We start from the raw sequence: 8,361 nt of genomic DNA, 5'->3' as shown, positions 1-8,361 counted from the left end.
TCCTCACAGGGGACACCTGCCTCCACAGCCAGCCTCTCTATGACAAACGATGTCTCTCATGAGGCTTCTTGAATTCAGGCTGCTACCTATGTGACACTAACAAGAGAAATACTGTGTGCATTCAGATCCATTGAAGTGACAGAGGACATAAACATATTAGAAGAATGGAAAAGTTTATTTAGCACATGCTATTTACCAAGCTCTATGCCAAGAGCCACTTAGCCTGTTAAGAAGGCTACGCCTCAGCCAGGCGCGGTGGCTCATCCCTGTAATCCCAGCACTTTGGCAGGCCTAGGTGGGTGGATCACTAGGTCAAGAGATCGAGACCATCCTGGCCATCCTGGCCAACATGGTGAAACCCCGTCTCTACTGAAAATACAAAAATTAGCTGGGTGTAGGTGCCTATAGTCTCAGCTACTCGGGAGCCTAAGGCAGGACAATTGCTTGAACCTGGGAGGCAGAGGTTGCAATGAGCTGAGATTGCATTCCACCTCCTGGCAACAGAGTGAGACTCCATCTTAAAAAAAAAAAAAAAAAAAAAATGCTGAGCAAGCTAGGCCTCTCTATGGCAAATGACGTCTCTCATGAGACTTCTTGAATTCAGGCTACTACTTATGTGACACTAACAAGAGAAATACTGTGTGCATTCAGATCCATTGATGTACAGAAGACATAAATGTATTAGAAGAATGGCCAAGGTTATTGAGCACGTGCTATTTATTTACCAAGCTCTCTGCTAAGAGGTACTTTAGGAAGAGCCTGTTAGGGAGGTTAGTAAAGCTTGTTAGGAAGGCTAAGTAAAGTAGCTCTTAGCACAGAGCTGGGTAAGAAGTGTGTCTTCAATAAACAAATGTCAGGTAAGTAGAAACAAAAATGAACTGATATGCCTCATTATGGTTCTGTTAAAATAGCAGTTACCAAACTTTCTGGCATCAGGGACCAGTTTCATGGAAGATGATTTTTCCATGGACAGGGTAGTTTGGGATGAAACTATTCCACTTCATATCATCAGGCATTAGATTCTCATACGGCTCAGGCAACCTAGATCCCTCGCATGCACAGTTCACAATAGGGTTCGTGCTCCTATGAGAATCTAATGCTGCCACTGATCTGACAGGAGGCAGAGCTCAGGTGATAATGCTCACTCACCAGCCACTCACCTGTGTGGCCTGGTTCTTAAGCAGTCCTGGTCTGTGGCCCAGGGACTGGGGACCCTGGTACTAAAGCATTTTGAACTGAGAATTCACAGCATTTAAATAAAGTGTTAAAAGAAACAGAGGGGCCGGGCACGGTGGCTCATGCCTGTAATCCCAGCACTTTGGGAGGCTGAAGAGGGTGGATCACGAGGTCAAGAGATCGAGACCATCCTGGCCAACATGGTGAAACCACGTCTCTACTAAAAATATAAAAATGAGCTGGGAGTGGTGGTGTGTGCCTGTAGTCCCAGCTACTTGGAGGCTGAGGCAGGAGAATGGCGTGAACCCGGGAAGCGGAGGTTGCAGTGAGCCGAGATCATGCCACTGCACTCCAGCCTGGTGACAGAGCAAGACTCCATCTTAAAAAAAAAAAAAAGAGGAAGAAGAAGAACTTAGCCAGGCATGGTAGCAGTCACCTGTAATCCCAGTTACTCGGGAGGCTGAGGCAGGAAAATCACTTGAACCTGGGAGGTGGAGGTTGCAGTGAGACGAGATCGCGTCACTGCACTCCAGCCTGGGCAACAGAGTGAGACTCCGTCTCAAAAAAAAAAAAAAGAAAAAAAAAAAAAGAAGAAACAGATGAATGGTTTTCCATTTTCCAAGCCCAGCAGAGGAGTAAATGGTATAAATATGTGGAATATGACACCAATCAGGAATGCTTTAGTTACAAGTATCAGAATGCCTGACCAAAAATGGCATTACTGCTCTCCGATAGTAAGACATCTATGAGAAGGTAGCTGCTGCTGTTTGACTGCCCGTGCTCTGGGTTGGCATTTAGGTGATATGGAGCATTACGATTACCAAGTCTTTCTGTAACTTTGGGCTTCACGTCCACAATCACATTCAAAGACAGGAGACTAGCAAGAGTGAAGGACACTAGTGTTCTTCCTTGGACTTCTTTTTCTTTTATTATTTTGCAAAAAACAATCTTTGAAGAAGTTCCGCTCCCCACCAGGAACTCCCTTGCCAATCATTTGCCTCATCTGTCCTCATCAGTTGCAAGGAGATTGGTGTCTGGCCTTGCTCACCTCCACAGAGGAAGACAGCCAAGGGAGAAAGAGGGTGAGGGCAGCCTATGGTAGACACTGTGGCAACAACATGTGTCCCAGACTGGTTAACACAAATTACAGAAATTTGCATTTCACCTCCATATAGGCAGATTTTAGGCCTCACGAGGAATCACACTGCTTGTGAAGATAATAAACTTCTCCATTGGTATTCACAGACACCTCTCCTATGTGGCAGACTCTGAATTATGCACAGGGAAAGCAAAATTTAAAAGATCAATGTATGTCCTGAGTAGAGTTTACAGTCTAGTGAAATATTCTTAGAGACCAATGGCTCTAGGAGTTAGCCAACAAGGGACTCAATCATGGTGCCACTCCCGCTACACAACCAGGACACTCCATGAGGGACTTTGGAAGATTTTATTCACTGGGGCTCTGAGATCTCATCTCATACACATACAAGAGGAGCTTTACTCTTCTCTCTCTTACACAACCCGTGTGACTCAGACAAAGGTTACTACTCTAATTTAATCCTTACCCTCTCCCATCTGAACTACTAATGGCTGTTTTGCGGCTGGGCGTGGTGGCTCCTGCCTGTAATCCTAGCCGTTTGGGAGGCCAAGGTGGATGAATCGCTTGAGGTCAGGAGTTCAAAACCAGCCTGGCCAACATGGCAAAACCTCGTCTCTACTAAAAATACAAAAATTAGCCAGGCATGATGGCACATGCCTGTAATCTCAGCTACTTGGGAGGCTGAGGTGGATAATTGCTTGAACCCATAAGGCGGAGGTTGTAGTGAGCCGAGATCATGTCACTGCACTCCAGGCTGGGTGACAGATCAAGACTCTGTCTCAAAAAAAAAAAAAGAAAAAAAAAAGGAAATGCCATTTTGATAAACATGTATGCTGTGGTTATAGTTTTAATTATTTGAGTATTTGCAGGTTTAAATTTTAATGTGTTTATTAATCATTTTTCCTTTCTATCCTATGTTTCCTTTTGTCTTATAGAACTTTGCTGGAGCTCTATAGTTTCCTTACTGATATCAGTTTTGATCTATGTATTAATCTAATCTCTGAGGGAGTCTAAATGGTGAGTAACCAAAGACAAGAGAGGTCTAGTAACCACACTGTATACCGAAGATGCAGAGTTTCTGACCTTGTTTTGTGGAAGACTTGCTGTAAATTCCAGTCTTGGAGTTACTACAGCTGAAAGACATTTCTTCACATCTCTGTATCTGCCCATTGACAAGGTATTTCTGCATGAGTCCCTCACTGAACCCTGATGAGTCTAACCAGTACAAGGTCCAGTGCATGGAAAAGCTACAGGAGGGCATCTACAAGTAGGATTTTATAGAAGTTTTAATATGCAGTGGGAGAGACCCCAGCAACAGCCAGAGGGCATGGGATAGTGTCAACCTCACTGCTTCACCAGGATTCATTACGGTACTTTGCTCACAGGCAGAGTAACCTTGTTCAACTAATGATCATATTAACATATAAAACGATCAATAAAATTTGAGGAAATGCATTCATTTACACCTTATTTTCCCTTAAAGTGAATGCCAGGGCACATAGATGGCTCCTTCTGCTCTTTCCTCGGTGCTTTTCTTTCCATCCCTACTCCCAGCAAGGAGATGTCAGCATCATAGTACAGAGTGGTTCTGGCATTCTGGTGAGTGTTTGTTCAGAAGGTATCCCTGTCTAAAGATGTGAAGACTCCCATCCCAGGCTTCAACAGTGAGAGGCAAGGACAGACATCTTCTCAGCTTTGGCTTAAAGGGCCATTGTGACTCCTGGGGAGCATAAAGAGCACTCTAGGAGGGACTAGAAATGGATGCAAAGGCAGTGGGGTCTAAACGAAGGAAGGTGAGTAGGACAGGCACTTTCATACCAGCAGCAAATGCTTTATGTGCTAAGGAGAAACCAGATCTGGATATCCTGTTTGGCCATAAATCTGATTGCATTTGTTTTGGTAATGAACTCTGCTTGAACCTTCATACGGAGAATTCAGAGGAAGGGGGCAGGATCCAAACACATGTGATGGGCATTTCTTTCACTGACCAAATTCTGTCTGTCACTACTTCTTGGACCTTCTGCTCATTTACTTAACGTTGAATAGACATGAGACCTGCTTTGGCCAATGAAACAGGAGCAGAAGTGATATGTCTCCCTTCTATACAGAAGCATTTAATTCCTGGTACTCACCTTATTAATTTGATTTATCCCCGCTAGAGAAATATGTTGACACAGAGGTGTGTGAGGTGGAAGGAGGCTGGACAGCGGGACTGGCAACTACAAAGAACTGCCCAGTACACTTGGCAGTGTTCACTGGACTTTGACAGAGCAATGAGCAGGTGCCCATGTGCTGCCGCACTGAGATTTAGGGTGACTTGGGGTTATGACACATCTTCCTATGATACCATTTTTTTCTCCAAAGCAGGGAAATATATCTACTAACTATATTGTTCATGGGCTAGAAAGCAAATTCTGCAGTAATGTGTGTTCTAAAGCAAGAGACTCCCAACAGACTTTAAGCTGCTTTTCAAGCTTGATTCCCACACCTTCCTGGTCCACAGCATCCCTCATCTGTTTGTGGAGGAGGTGCTCTGCTCTAGTGCCAAGTGCTGGGGACCACTGACAAAACCCTGTGGTGTGACAGGGCAGGGATTACTATGTCCACTTCACAGATGCGGAAACTAAGGCTCAAACATTTGGGTCAAAAGACTGGCCCCAAATCATTAGGTCAATGTGTGATGGAGATGAGATTTGACTCATCAAGGGCTTGAGACACCATGGCATCATGATGAAAAAGTTATGTATCCTGGGTTTTTGTTAGCTGTTCACCAGTCTCATTACAGTAAAAAAAAAAAAAAAAAGATCAAAAATACACTTTTTTCAAAGGTTTATGTCCCTGTGCTATATTTTAAGAAAAAATAGGTTACCTTTGAACATAAGAATACTTGTCACACTGCATTTTTCTTCTGAATCATGTAGTGACTCTTCACATTATTCTCATTAATCCTTTCAGAGTTCTCAATGGATTCCAAGCAAAACTGACACTTTGTAGCTGAAAATCCTGCTTGGCCATGTGGCTTCACAGCATCTCGGGACCAGGAATAGACCCTTTGTCTCTAAAGCCTTGACCCTGGATTTCAAAACCTAAAACCCAATCCCACATTGGGAAGTTAGATATATCACACAGAGAGCACCCATGTTTGAGAGATAAAGTGGCAAGGGACCCAGTTTGCACTTTGGGAAGTGGAATCAAGCCAGGTTGGGTGAGGCCAAGTCAGGAAGAAGTTTCCCCAAAAGTCCTTGTAGATCGTCTTTCCCGTTACAACATAAGGCCTCTGAGGGAGGGACCGTCTTATTTCACTTTCACATAGCGTATGGTGCACACTATAAAATTTGCCTTGTTCAGTGAATAAATTGAAGAATTTTCCAAGTCCTTGAATTTATTAGATAAATTAGAGCATGAAAGATAATGTATTAAAGTTCTCTTGCCGCATAACAAATTACCCCAAAATTTTGTACCTTATAACAAGCATTTATTCCACAGTCTCTGTAGGTCAGTCAGGAACCCGGGAGTGCTATTAGCGGGGTGCCTCTGCTCAAGATCTCTTGCAAACCTACAGTCAAGGTTTCAACAGGGGCTGCAGGACCATTCTGAAAACTGGAATAGGGGACATTTGCTTCTGAGCTCACTCCAATGATTTTCAGCAGGATTCAGTTCCTAGATGGCTGTCCCAGTTCCCCCAACATGGGCCTCCCAGGGCCTGCTGCATGGGCCTCCCCACATAGCAGCTGCCTCCATTCATTCATGCATGCAAGACAGAGGCCTCCTGAGACAGAAGCCTGGGTATTTTGTAACCTCATCATGAAAGTGACATCTCATCACTTCCACTGTGTTCTATTCATAGGTGAGTCACTGAATTCAGTTCATACTCTCTTTTAATATCATTTTCTTTTTTGGCTTCCCTAATGTTACTATGACATGGAATAATTCGCCATTTGCCAGGAGGTGGGGTCATTAACGACCTTCTTCAAGGCTGCTCGCCACAGGTATTCTTCTGTTTTCCTTTTTCTCATATAGTATTTTCACATGGAGATTTTAGGTAGGAATAATCTTTTCTTTCTGAACGATCTTTTCTAGTTTTTGCTATTAAGAATTTTTGTTCTTGTTATAAAATTGAGGTCTCTCATTCTTTTCCTTCCCCCCATTCTCTCTCACTCTTTTTTTTTTTTTTTTTTTTTTTTGAGACGGAGTCTTGCTCTGTCACCAGGCCGGAGTGCAATGGTATGATCTCGGCTCACTGCAAGCTCCACCTCCTGGGTTCATGCCATTCTCCTGCCTCAGCCTCCCGAGTAGCTGGGACTACAGGTGCCTGCCACCACACCCAGCTAATTTTTTTTTTTTTTGGAATTTTAGTAGAGACAGGGTTTCACAGTGTTAGCCAGGATGTTCTCGATCTCCTGAGCTTGTGATCCACTCTCCTCGGCCTCCCAAAGTGCTAGGATTACTGGCGTGAGTCACCATGCCCGACCTCTCTCACTCTTTTAATACCATTTTCTTTTCTAGCTTCCATAATGTTATTATTGTATGAAGTAATTGGCCATTTAAAAATTTTAAGTGAGTAAATATAGCACTTTTTGGCTTTGCTATATGAGGCTTTTTAGGACTGCAAAGTTTTTAGATGTGGTGGATAAGGGTTTCCTACATAACACAGTCCAAAGTATATTAAATGCCATTACTTGTGTTTCAGGCAGGGTCACTTAAATCCAAAGCCCTCACTGCAGTTTTCAAATGACAAAGAAGCAGGAGGAGCATATTGTAGTGCATATAAGACTGAGGGCAGGATAATTAGGTTGGACCGGTCCCAGCCTCCCTGAGGCCAGATAGCTGTATAACAGGATTGTACAAAGCAGGTGCCTCAGCACTGGGGATCCAGGCCTCTGGGAACCCCTTTTTTGCTCATATTCCAATCCGAAATCAAATATCTTTCCTATCAGCACACAGACACAGAAAGATGCAGGTAAAACTAGAGTTCCAAATTATTTCATTAGAAAACTTACAGGTGCAAATAAACAGAAGGGAGAAGTAATATAAATTGGAAGCATTTTGCTGAGGTCATTTACCGTAAACAAAAGTCTCCAGGTATGAACTTAGAAAGGTGATAACTAAAATGAGCATTGGACATGTCCTTATGTAGTAATTGGATTAAATTTTTTAGCAGAGACAAACGCACATCCACATCCATCTTCCCACACCCCCTGACACCCAGACACACGTACACATACACACATACATAAACACAGAGAGACACACACTCCACACACAAACACACATACATACATACATACATACATACATACACACAAATACCCAGACCTACACATATGCATGCACCCACACAGACACACACCTAGACACATCTAGGCACACATATACATATACACACACCCATTCACAAAGAGACGCATGCAGACATGCACACAAAAACACAGAGGCACACACCTGCTCCCCAACACAGACACACGGACCTTGAGCAGACTTGTGTACGTGAGAACAATATGGGATGCTGAGATAAAAAGCTGCAGAAGGTAAAACATGCTCAAGTAAATAGAATCCCCAGTGCGGATGAGCCTCTTCCCACAGCCGTCCTGGAGAGAGATTCTGTCCAGCTGAGAAGCAGTGATGAGCAACTGTACCTGATTTTTTCTAAGAAGAAAAAAAACAAACAAAAAAAAACCCTGACTCCGTGTTCTTTGTAGTTGGATGTAAATATTTTGCTCAAGGTAATGGTTTAATAAAATGAATGTTAACATCCCCATGTGAGATTATTCACTCCTGAGAACCCCAGCTGTCAGTTTCTTACCTGTTAAAGGCACCCTTCAGATTTTTTTTCCACATAGGTAAACGAGGCAAATAGACCCACTCTGGCCCATTCGGGCAGAGTGTTCTGTTTGGAGAGAGCAAAATGAACCAAGCATCCTTTATTTCAGAATTCTTCCTCTCCTGGGTGCAGTGTGTCTATGTGTGCTACTCGTTACACATGCATATTCACAAATCCCATTACTTGCCAACTGGATTTTCAGCTCATCTTAAAATTTAATTTTATGCCTAGTCCTTAGTTAAAATTACCATATTGTATTCTTAGA

This window comes from Macaca nemestrina, chromosome 4, assembly GCF_043159975.1.
Source record: "Macaca nemestrina isolate mMacNem1 chromosome 4, mMacNem.hap1, whole genome shotgun sequence".
In the NCBI taxonomy this organism is placed as follows: domain Eukaryota; kingdom Metazoa; phylum Chordata; class Mammalia; order Primates; family Cercopithecidae; genus Macaca; species Macaca nemestrina.
This window is presented reverse-complemented; position numbering follows the sequence as displayed.